Source organism: Falco peregrinus, chromosome 5 (assembly GCF_023634155.1).
Source record: "Falco peregrinus isolate bFalPer1 chromosome 5, bFalPer1.pri, whole genome shotgun sequence".
NCBI classification, from domain to species: Eukaryota; Metazoa; Chordata; class Aves; order Falconiformes; family Falconidae; genus Falco; species Falco peregrinus.
The window spans coordinates 95,937,181-95,949,888 of NC_073725.1; the positions used below are offsets into that span (position 1 = coordinate 95,937,181).

Below are 12,708 nucleotides of genomic sequence, written 5' to 3' on the forward strand. Positions count from 1 at the left end.
ATTGAATAGTCTTGTCTTGAATAAACGGTAAATGGAGTGTATCCGGCTCTTTCACAAGCCCGTGGAGCAGGAAGCCCCATGCCTCAGCTCTACAGCGTTCGGGAGCCAGCACATCTGTGTGACCATGCACCTCTGTGTGGCTGGAGATGTTCAAATACTGTCTTTGGTGCAGATTTTGAACATTAAACGCACATCGCTGGTTGTAAATGGCCCCCACATGCTGCTAGGGATTCAGCACCGGAAAGGCCATTTCCCGAAGCATGAAGCAACCTCTGCTGAGCTTGGCGGTGATGGACCTTCCAATCCAGGGCCAAACAGCTTGTTTTGGAGAGGTGGTGGGGCCACAGCAGTGTCTGTTGGGATGTTCTCTGTTGGCGTTGGCATCATGCATGGAAAAGATAGGGGCAGCCCCGGGAGTGCTCGTGATTGCCCACTGTTGTTGGCTGAGGCAAGCTGGAGAGGCTTGTTTGGTGTCCAGTGGCTCCTCTCCCTCTCCCAGTCATCTCTGATGGTGGCTCAGAGATGGGCATTGCTCTTCAGCCATGGGTGAATGCAGCAGAGGGATTAAGAGCTTGGCTTCCTGCATCCTAACTCAAAAGTAGGCATATGTGCTTTTTTTGGTGAGTAGAAACAAATCGGTTTCGACAGAGCTTTTTTAGGGAGTTTTCTCAGGCACAGGATGAGATTTTGAGGTGGAAAAAATTCACACTTTTTTTTCCCCCTCTATTGGGCCAGTGTGGTGAGGACCAACTGTATTTTTGGGTGCTTGGGATCCATGTGTGTCACTGTTGAGCATGTGGCTGTTGAGGAACATGTGCAGTACGTACATGTCTCCTGCACAGAAATGTGATGGGGTGGGATCCTTGCTCTGGACCCAGACTGGAGGTGTTTCTGGGAAAGAAAACATCGAGACAAAACTGGGGAGGAAAGCACCTCTTCTGTCCTACTTGCTCTGTTCTGGCTGATGCTAAACCGGTATGTTGGGTACTTTCATAGTGTGTGTGTGTCTGTCAGCTTACGCACCAGTGTTCATAGGCACATGGACAGTTTCTCTTCTGCATGGTTGCTGTCCTCGCTGTAATCTGATAGCCATAGCCCTTGGACAGGGCAAGGCAAGGAGGCTGGAGGTTTCCACAAAAGCTTAGCTAAGTGCATTTTTCTTAACTGTGTTGTGGGCCTGAATCTTGAGGGGGGTTAGACGCTTTCAGTTGTGGGTGCTCAGCATTTTTGCAAGTCACTCTGCTCAGAAGTTGGTGGTTACATTTTTTTTTTTTTTTAATGGGAAAAAAGCATTTTTCCATTTGCTTCTTCATAAACTGAAACCACTAAAGAGCCCTTCCTTAGTTTTCTGTACAGTGATGGGAGCATGAGAGGGACTGCAGGTCTTAGAAGGCTTTAAGTGTGTGAAAACAAGGAGTCCTAATGAAAATGGTTTTGCAACTTAATTGTAGTGGGGCGTGCCTTTGTTTGCAAAAAGAAATGAAAGTGCTGGAGGCCGAAGTGCTTTCTTTATCCTTAGAATAGCGAGCAACATAAACTTCCCAGGCCAGTTTTGCCAAGGTGCCAGAGACCTGCAAGTCTCTGCAAAGCTTTGGCGCTCTGCTCACTGGGACCCTTCCCATGGACTTTGAGCCTTGAGCCATCCATCCTTGCATCGCGTTCCAGAAATACCACGCTTTGCACGGTGGGCCTTTCTTGGGCTTCCAAGTGCCCTTCTTAAAAGATGGCTTGTTCACATCACAGGCTCACGGCATTTGGGGAAGCCAATGTATCTTTTCCAATGCTTTTGAGATTCACGACTTGCTCTCTGGATGGAGACGCAGACCTCCATGTAGCCGGCGTTCAGCCTGTTGAAGGCAAGGGGCTTGTTCCTCCTAGCACGCTGTCTTGAACCCCTTTGGAGTTGTCCGTGAACCCCTGTGAATCTGGGGCCTGGGGGCCACACGCTCTGCTGCCGTCTCCTTCAGCCCCCTCAGCTACCCAGTGCCCCATAGAAACATGATCCATTTTAAATAGATGCTGTTTGCAGCATCTTGGACTTGCTGTGTGAGGATGGGAAATGTTAACATAAATTCTTTAAATAACATCTAGTAGTGTTGAATGCACAGAATTATAAAACATTTTTATATTCTGAGACTCATTTGCATCTTCACATTAAAAACTGTGGTTTTCTTTTCAGGGAATGGTTGCAAGATCTGATTTGTTTTGAAATCAAAGCTAAATTTGTGTTCTTGCTTTCCTCTTTGCCCTTCATTTGACAAATTTTTCTTGTTCTATAAATACGGAATTGTAAACAAGGGCTAATCCTTAGCAACAACCTGGAAAGTTAACATTTCTCTCCAGCTTCTATTATAATTAATTCAGACACTTTGAATATGATGTGATTTACACATAGTATTCCTAAGGCCAGGAGGTACTAATATCTTGTTAGAGAACTGAGGAAAAGAACAGGCTTTTGTGTGTGCCATATAACATAATTGCACTGCATTTTCTTTCATAAGAAGATGTTTAAAGATGCTTTTTACTTTACATTTGAAAAATGGAAGGCTTCTGCTTTTGCATTTGGCTGAAATTGTCTTAAATGTGTTTTCCCTCCTGCAGCAGTCAACATTGTCAAAACATTTTGCAAAGTACTTTTTAATAATACGGGTTAAGACCATCATTATATTAATTTAATTCTCACTGTAGGTAGATTCAAAAGATGCTTCCACTTTGTCATAAAAGTTTTTCACAGTAAACATCATCTGTTTTCCCTGTGCAGAAAAGAAAAAGGAAATACAGAAAAAGGATAAATCCCTTGCATTAAAATCGTTAAAATACAGCTTGAACAGTCTTAGTCTCATGGTCCATCCTCTGATTTTATTTAATTTTCATTTAATTTTGTTTTGTTCTGTTTATATTTGTTCAGGAAGTGTTTTTGTAGTCTTAATCTATGTAAGCCACATGCAGTTGAAAACTGCAACTCCCAAAAGGCTGCGATTAAAACATTGTGGATGTGGCAAACCACAAATGCAAAAGTAAGTTTACATTTAGATTTTCTTCATAAAATACTTTATTCAAGTTTTGTAATACCTTGGTATCGTGGTCAGCATTGCCATAAAAATTCTGTGTTATATGGAATGATACAATCTGTGAAGCATTTCCCATTATGTAGACACCATGTCTTTAAATTATAGCAATTTCTTAAGATTTTAAAGCAAAATGAGCTCTTAGAAGTGTGATTAATAGCAGGGAATGAGGCTAACACTGGGTCATCAGTGGCACTCCATTACAAAAAAGGTTGGACTAATAAAAGCATCCATCTATTTGACCAATAAAGCATTTGAATGATATGCTTATAGTTTTTATCATACTGTAGTTACTTTGTACTGAATAAACTGTGATTTTACGTGCTGGAAAAGGAGTGTGAAACAGGCAGTACGGCTGAGGTGAGAGCAGTTTTCTCAAGTAGGGAAATATCAGGACTTTTATGTGAAGCTTGATGTTTCCAGAAGCCTTCAGGTTGCGGTGTCTGAATTTTTGAAGCTGCTGTGAAATATCTAAATCCCCCGTGACCCGTGCCTGCCTGCCCACAGTCGTTCGGTGAAGCTGGCCCTCGCTGTCCTGCAGGGAGGGGAGAAAGGAGGGTATTGTGTGTAATCATTAATTCAGAGTTAAGTCCCCGGCAGCCCCAGACATCAGAAATACTCTGCTGAAGCACAGGAAATGGGGCAGCACTTCTGTTTTCCTGGTGTGCGGACGCCAGCCCCGTCCTCGAGTCGCACCTTTCATCCTGCCCGCTATTATGTTGTCAACCTGATGTATTAAAAAATACGCCGTTGCCTGAACAATGCTGCATTTGGGTTTTATTTGAATACCTGTCTTATTAGTAGGTTGTACTGATTTCATGGGTTTGAGCCTTTTTTTTTTTTTTTTTTTTTTACTACAACAAAAGGCTAAATATTTTCTGAAAACGAAAACGGAGGTTCTTGGCCAGCCATGGACATCCAGGATTGTGCTGTGAAAGAAACACCAAATATTCTAGAACTTGTGAAAAAAATGATGAAGGCAGAGGATTCTGACCATCACACTGTTTGCACATGAAATGGCAAGGGATGGGAGATTAGTGCCTGGACCAGCTGTGACCTTGGATGCTTCATGTGTTTGAAACTGGGGTGGTTTTATTGAGTGTTTGGTGGTGCTGCTGGTGCTCATCAAATGGTAGCTGTGAACCAGGTAGGGGCCACAGTGCAGCTGGGAGAAAAAAGGACCTGTGGTATAGACCCCAACTACATGCTCTACCCCCTTCCGACTAATACAACATATCAAAGGGCTTGTTTTACATAGGAGGGGGATGAGGAGCCTTCTGGAGGTCACACGCAGGGATTGTGTCAGGGCAGGAATGTAACCCGGAGCCCTGGATTAACCTGTACCAGTAGGACCATCCATCTTCTCTCTCTGTACGTTACATCTTTCCCAAAATCCGTGTTCAGGACAGAGAATTTACAGAAACCTCCCTGGAGGAGCATTGCGATGGGCGACTTCTTGAGCGTTACAGGGATGAGAGATGGGAAAGGAAAGGCTTTCTGGAAAATGGCAAACCCAGGGGACTTCAGCATCTCCAGCACCATGAGGACTAATGTTACAGTGTCTCGGGGCCACGAGATGGACATCAGGGTGGGGAGGGCTGGGGGCCAGAGGTCTCAGTTGTGAGAAGGTGACCTCAGCGGCTTCTGGCCCCCCTTGGGTTAACAAACAGGAGCTGGGGAGATCCCCAGAGATCAGAGAGTGGTGATGGGAGGCAGAAGCAAGAGGGTTGAGGGTGGGCGAGAGGAGGAGAAAGAGGGCTGAACTGTGCCTTGCTGCTTCAGCCTTGCGCAGAGCTGCGTGCAGGGAGCTGGCATGGGTATGGATGTGTGTGTATAAAATTACACACGTACGTGGTCATGCTGGGCAGATTAAGTTGTGTAGAAAGCTGTCGCCTTGCTTGTTTGTTCTAGGAGAGAAATGAACATTTTGCATCCTACTTTTCGCAGTTGCTGATTTTTTTAAAAAATGCAAATAGATCTTTTCCATCAGTGGTTTGGCCGGTAAATCTTGTTTTGTGAAACACTTTTCAAGTGTTTTCAACTCCTTTCTTTACCCTTTATCGGAACAGATGCACAGCCATGTATTTTCCCCTGCTGCCTGTTGTCTTGAGGTTGCACAGCAAGACTGCAAAGGCTTTTTGTTTGTTGTTGTTGAAGGGGAGGAAAAAACCCTCAATCCACAGAAGAGTTAACAGGATTTCACTTGATCTGCTCGTTTATGCAATGAGTAATGCGAGGTTGGTAACAGCAAATTGTTGTTTATAAGCAAACATGGCACTGTGTAAACAAGAAGGCCTAGTCCCCAACTGGTTTGATTTCACGGTGGTCAGCAGCTGATGTATGTAACGTACAACCTTTCTGCTTCTCGAAATGTCAGAAGAATGACTATTTGTTTGTCTTGAGTTCTTCCCAGCTGTTTACTCTGTAATGCATTTGCCTCAACCTTGATTCCCTAAGAGTGGCCCCTTTCTCCTCCCTGCTCTGTTTACATTAGTCCTGCCCCGAGTGTCACCTATGAAATCTGTTGATTATTCCACCTGGTTAATGTTAAATTGCTCTTGCAAGATGATGTGTTTGTTCATAAACACAAATGCTGGGCCCCTTGTTTACTGTACCCATGGCAGCAATCAGTTATTAAACAAATATTGCTTTGTTTGCGGGTGTGAGCAGCAGTTTATCCTGCAAGGTCTGGAAAAAAACCTTTAAATGCTGGGATTTTGATAAAGGAGAAAAAGGGGAACTTGTCCCTGGAATGTGGCTGAAACTCACTTTGGTTTGCTTTGCTTATCTTTAACTTGGGTGAAGGGGCTAGAAAGATTAGCAAGTTGTTTGGTTTTTCCAAGAGATTTCCTTAGTGTAATGATATCTATCCAGTTGTTTGCTTTTTTCAGAAGGGAGAGAGCACTCCTGCAAGACGACTAGCACAGCGGTAGATGGCTGATGGCTAGAAAATCCTGCATGGAGCAAACAAGGAGTTAGAAGGTCTAGGACAAAGATATAGGGCTATGAACCAGGTAATCACGCTGCAAGTACAGCCTTGCATTCTGTGTCAGCATTTGGTTGGGGGCTTTTTGGTTTCTCTCTTTTCTCATGTCAGCTTTTAATTGATGCATGTGCCCTCGATGGAGTTGGAAAAGGCAAACCTTTCACTTTTATTTCTGAGGAGATCTGAGGAAAATCTGTTTTAGAAGCAGAGCTGTTTGAATAGAGAGAAAATACCGAATTTAAAACTGCACTCGGTTGCTCCTGTGAGCGAAATGACAGAGCTGCTTTTCTTCTTTTTATAACTGAAAAACTGCATTTACATCTGCTAATTTCTGTATGCTGGCTGTTTGCTCTTTGGTTTCTGGGTGTCCTAATTAGAGAGAGCCATTCTGGTAGTTGTCGCTTTTGGGTTGTTTTGCAAATGAGCGAGAAAAACTCACTCACACCATCTTTGTTTTCAAAATTAATGTTTGTTATTGTTTCTGAATGGGGCTTGGATTTCAAATGCCAGGCAGGACCTGTTAGCACTAACAGTAAATTGTTAGGGCTTCACACACAAAGGGAGTAAACCCTCTTAGAGTGACCTTGGGAAGGAATGTTAACTCTTTTTGTATGAAGGTGGCGTCTGTTCCTTTATATGTGAGTTAATGTGTTAAAATATCTTGACTATACATTTATAAAAAGCTTTTGAAGGATAAAATTAAATAACTGTCCTTTTCATCCCTGGGAAAAGCAAGCAACAAAACATGCATAAAAATGCCATATATTGTATTCACTAGCTCGCACCAGTGGTCGAAACATATTGTTCGTTTTGGATCCTAGAGCTGTGTCGGGGCTGGAGGGGAAGCGGGAGGTACACGAGGTGTGTAGGTGGACAAGCTGGTCATTAATTGACTCGTGTTACTGCAATGAATCAAACCTCCATTGCCTTAAACTAAGTGAAAATAGTGAAGTGCAAATTGTATTGTGCAGAAGTATTAACAGAGTTGCAGCTGGCTTTGAGGTGGGTTTTGACTTCTGGAGGCTGGTTCAGAAACACTTCAATGGAGATAGGCATGGAGGGTGGGAGTCTCATTCATCTACAGCCAGCACTTGGGCTTGCGAGGTTTGATACCATCTTATGGTAGCAGTGCTGCTGCTGCTGCCTGGCATAAACTAACTGTATTTACTAAATGCAACTTTGGCCTTTTTATTTGGTTGAATAGTTGCCTGTTTTTCTGTGAGGCGGAGTGCAAGAGTTTATGTTGCAAGCTCAGAGCAGTGTGCATACAAACAAGTCAGTCCTGGGCTGTGAGAATAGCTCTGCAGTTTCTGTTCCTGTTTTACACGAAACCGCAGGGAGCCCTGCACGCTGCTGTGCCCGGCTGGGATGAGCAGGTGGGTACCTCCTGGGAGCGGCACCGAGGCAGCTCTGCAGCCCCTCACCATGCTGCAGTGAAGTGTCTTTCCTTCTGGAGTTTTTCCTGTAGTGCAGGTGGTGCTGCTGTCCGTACGGTAGCAGTCGTGGAGTTGTATGGTACAGTGAACTGTGGGGTTTTTGTTTGGTTTGGGGTTTTTTTTGCCGCTCGCCATTCCTTTCCTTCCAAACAAACGATGATCCCAGTGATGGTAAGGATGATTTCTGTCAAGCTCACGGCTGAAAGACAGCTCTCCCCAAGAGAGAGGAAGGAACCTCACTCTGCTGATGATGGTATGTAAATGATTACATCATTTTTGCCAGTCACTTGGAAGTGGCCCAGCTCTAGAGCTTTTATGCAGCTATGGTATGAGCTTCGTGCTGAATATGGATTCTAATAGCTGTCAAGCTGAGAGGCATAGATTGAGCTAGAGCTGGCTTTGCAAAGGGGGTTTGTTTATCCAAGGTGAGACTGGGAGTAACTTTTGTGTGCACATGTAAAATGAAGGGAGGATGCAAAAAGCTAGTTGGGGCAAGGTTGAGTTGTCCGTCATCTCTGTGTAACTCCCTTTGGGTGAGGAAAGGAGTGAGACCTGTTGTCTTCACAGCTTGGTGTGTTTTGGTGCTCTGGCTTGTCATAGGGACCAGCTGTAGCTCTTTTGAACAAAGCAAATGGCATGTTTGTCAATGTCTGTTTCAATTAATTTTTCTTGGATTTGCTTGTTCTCTGTTCTTACTGTTTGTGGTCAGCAACACCCTCAGCAGAAGAGATTTCCTTAGGGGTAACTGCAGTGACTGATTCTCTAAGAAGTTAAGTTATTTGACCGTGATTTCACAATAAGTCAGTGTGGCACGAGTGGGATTAGGCTCCTGACTCCCCTTCTCCTCTTCACAGCTGTCTTAAATTTCAGCTCCTGCAGAGCATCAGTCAGCCTTTCACTGAGCTACCTCCAAATGATTTCAGGGTCCCGTGGCCCTAACGGTACATGCTGCTGCTGGAAGAAGTAATGCAGGCAGCACAAGCCACGCATGCAAACAGTGAGAGAGGTTGTGTCGTTGTATACAGTTAAATAAATAAAAAGTTGTGGCAGCCTGCACCTAGACAGGAGTAGGTGAAGCTGCTGTTCAGAAGACTTGAGGCTGGCAAGTGAACGTAAACCCTGGAAGAGGTTCAGGCTGGTGGAAGTTCAGCCTGTCACTGGCATGACCCACAGGGAGGAGTTAAAGCAACCCGCGTCCTTCTCCTGTTGGCCAAGATGATGTGCTCAAGCACTTTTGGAAAGCACTGGCTTTTCACTCACTGAATTTAGTTACAGCTTCATGTTTTCTTCCTTCTTGTTCCTTTTTTACTGACCTCCCGCCCCTCACCTCCCCGCAACTCTGCATCACCAAGTAGCTCTTCCCCAGTGTGGGGAGGGCAGGCTAGGGCAGGGGAGCAGTCCCGTGTGAGCCAGGAGCCGGGGTTGCAGATCGGCTTGTGGGGATGCTCCGAAAGCAGCGTGATTTGTTTCCCTTCCCCGGGGAGGCTCGGCACATCACCTCTGCGATGCGCTCAACCTCCGGCGACCCAAGGCTTGGGATGAGTCCAACCGTGAGGAGAGCGCCAGGGCTGCACCCATGGCAGGAGCCAAAGCCAAGGATGCACTGCGGATAATCCCATTTCTTCTGGACCCTTTATTTCCTTAGCACTAAATGAAATTTCAGTTTTTAGATACGTCTAGACATATACAGTGCACGATAAAGTTGATAATACATTAATCATTTTTAACAACAGGTAATATGCATAATTTATGGTGTTACAGTGCTATCTTTTTTGATATTTATGATGGATAATGCTCAGTTTTTGCCCTCATATTACTGCTTTAAATTATACCACAGGAAAATTAATGAGAAAGTAGATTTATGGGTTTCATTTGTTTGTCAATTCGGAAATTAATTGGGTGTTAATTTTAGCCGTCCCTCATCAGACCAGGTCTTTAGTATGTGTGCATTACTTTGCATTCATTGAAGCCTACCTCCCATTTACTGTGGGTCACTAGCTTTGCATACATTAAAATAGCCCTCAGGCTCATTCTCTTGATTACTTTTTGAACTGCCATGCATTAGAAAATTTACGCCTTTCTGTTATAATTATGAAAATTCGCTATTGGAAGATGGTGCTTGCATAACAGCAAGTATACAGCCTTGCTCAGCGATGTAAGATCATATAGCAAATCCCAATGCGTTTTTGTTCTAATCCTAGAAAATAGCACTCTCGACAATCTTTGTTGTGCGAGTTTCATCCTTTGAAATTTCAAGGATCCATTTTAATGCATTGAATTACCTCTTTAAGCTGAGGAAATATCAAAGGATTTCACCTCGTCGCTGTCTCTTTGTTTCCTCTTTCCACACATCTCGTGCATGTTCCTCCCTTGCCTTGCTCCAGGTTTGCCTCTCCTCCTCCAAACGCCGCTGTCAGACGTGACTCAGCATCGCTTTTCAGGACAGCGGAGCCTGACTCTCTCCATTCCTTACTATTTTGGTTGATTCTTAAAGATCATCCTTAATTGCTCTTTGAATCCCCTTCTCCTTTCTCATACTCCTGCACAATTCAGCAACCGCCAGTAGTGTGTAGGCGAGTGGCCTTCAAAGGGGTAAGCATGAAGTTTTATCCAAAAAGTACCCTAATGTACTGACAGTTGATCTATAGTTAGTTAGTACATAATTATACCTAAAATACACCCTGTCAGCAGGATAAATGACGGCTACTGAAAACTCCTAAAGCATGACGGGTGTTCACCCATCTGCAATGACGAGAGCGGAGGGGTTTGTAAGTTGAGAAAGGCTGGTGAGTTCAGCATGATCTGATTTAGTTAAATCATGCCATATGTTGGGATGGCTCTTTCTAATAGTTGTGCTAACCACAAACACAGGCAGAGAGAAGTCATCTGGTCCACCTGGCTAGTTCGGACTCCCCTCCCCAGCGTTATTTCTGTACTTAGCGTGGTGGCAGCCCTCGAGCTGTTCATGTGAAGCTGGCTGATTCACAGTTAATTGTGACATGGTGTAATTTAGTAAATGAGCAGCTGAACATCTGTACACCTTCCCCCATGGCAGATCAAAGCCTTACCTTACACAAGGCTTTTAATTTCCACTAGTGAATCCTGTTTCTTTTACTGGACTCATGGATGGCGGGGATGGTGCTGCTGGCCGCCCGACTGACCTAGGGATGGGGTGTCAGTGGGAGGAGATGGTGTTTCGGTGTCAGCTGAGGACCGTCAAAGCATGTTCCTGGAGAAATTTGGGAGCGGTGGTGGGATGTGGAGCCTGAGGCGCTTTCCCCAGCCAGGGCACTTGCTCCAAAGATACTGGGACTAAAAGAGACCACCTGTGAGTTGGGCAGTGGTCTCACGGGAAAGCCGTCATGGTCCTCATGGCTGATAACAGCAGCACCGGGAATGCCAGGCTGCTGCGTTGCTTTTGCACCTGTGCTGGGGCTAAGAAGCAGCTTTGCTCATTTCGTTTTCAAAGGGTAAAATCCTGTCGCTGCAGCATTGCCTTGTCATGAGATGCTTCCAAACATTGGTTGGTTTTGTTTTTTTTTTTTTTTGTAAATACACAGAGCAGTGCTCTGAAGTTAGTCCTGAGCTTGCTTTGGGGAACTGCTTGCAACAAATAGGTAAAATGTTTACTTATAAACCGTGTGTGTATGGGTAGTGTGTCTGCTGGGGAATTTAGGACTAGGTCTGGTGATGTGATCACTTAAAGCTGATTTTTACCATTAACTCCACTACCTGTAAAAGCAGAAATATATTTTATAAATCTGTGTTGTGTTTAATTTACATGTCCTTTCATGGCTGGGCCAAGTTCTTTAAGGGCATTTATTCTGCTTCATATAAATAATTGATCAGCCAAGTTAATTTACTTCTGCCTGACTTGGTCAACCTTAATTAACTGCCCTGGAATAAAGACTGAACTTTTTGTTAGCTTAAAATCTTTCACAAATGTGACAAAGAAGGGATGTATTATGACAACATTTTTGCTCTAGCGCTGATCCCAGGGGACAGAAATGTTGAATGATCTTGATGTGTGTATATATATTTGTAAACACCTCCAAGTACTAATAGCCAAAATAAAAGCATCAGCCTTGGAAGTAACTTTGAAACACGCAAGCTACATTCTGAATCTGTAGTCCAGGTTGAGTCTGGAAGCATATTAAAACAGAGATTTTAAGGCCCAGAAGACCCTGGGGATAGTTTTTTAAAGGTGATGAGATGCTTAAAGATGTAGATTGGTGCTTATTCAGGAGTCTTAAAAATGTCTCGCCAGATGCCTCCGTGTATGGCGAGGCATCTAAATACATCTAAATATCAGTCCCTTAGTCTTTCACACTTTCAGTGGGTCCTTATTCTGATGGGTGCTTCAGTCAGTAAATCCTCCCTCATGCTGACATTAAACAATGCTGCTTAGTCTTTAGAAACTGTACTAGTAGAAGAATTGCAGAAATTGCACACTTCAGCGCCCACCTCCTGCCTACTAATCTCCATGCTTAACCTTGCTCATCTAAATAGTCCAGTGGAGCTAAGACAGACACGTGTATCTGCAGCATCTGGTCTTTGTGACTTTTTTTTTTTTTTCTTCTTAAATGAGTTAGCACGGAACCTTTTCAAAATTAGGATTCCTTCAGCTTCTGTCTTTTATTTCAAAACACCAACACTGGGATCCTCAGAAAGATCAATTTGATTCAGCCAAAGTTCATATCCGACCTATGTTTTTTCGATTTTAACCATGCCCTTAAGAAATTAGCTGTCCCCTACTTCTGTCCAAGTCATCTGGAAGATGATTAGCTGTTTTCCTCCTGTTGACAGAGTGCCTTGCTTTCATTTCACTCCACTGAAATTTTGCTCCATTACCTTGAGCATAAGATACTCACCAAGGAGATGGGCCAAACTGTACGGCTTGGGCTTTGTATTTGGCTGTGCATCAAAGTTAGGAAAGCTTTTGTGCAGGCTAAGATGGGAATCTTGAGAAATTATTCATCGTTGTGAGATTTTTAAACCAAGCTGACATTAAATCATAAAAGAACAGCTCTTTAATTATGTGCTCCTTGATTTTAGGATAAAATTTTACAAGTTGTTGTTCATACTGCGACTTAGCTTTGGTCCCTTCATATGGGAAAAACAGCTTGTGTCACCTTCAGTAATCTTTAAGAGTCATTCTGTACCTCTCGTAACGTGAAATATTGTACATTTTTTATTAAAAAGAAGATACTCGGGCAAG

General features: G+C 43.8%; 1 protein-coding gene across 16 annotated transcripts in view; it reads left to right on the forward strand.

Annotated features, from left to right (window-relative positions):
- Positions 1 to 12,708, forward strand: part of FOXP1 (forkhead box P1) — a 391,101-nt gene that overhangs the window by 206,213 nt on the left and 172,180 nt on the right. Inside the window, exon 1 of one of the 16 annotated variants that reach the window (XM_027792995.2) lies at positions 5,987 to 6,082. The exons of 13 other annotated variants lie outside the window; for them this stretch is intronic. The gene's annotated coding sequence lies outside the window, so the exon portion shown is untranslated. Of the gene's footprint in view, positions 1 to 5,986; positions 6,083 to 7,323; positions 7,431 to 7,532; positions 7,744 to 12,708 lie in introns of those variants that run through there. 2 more of the 16 variants (XM_027792988.2, XM_027792993.2) reach the window with 2 other exon arrangements.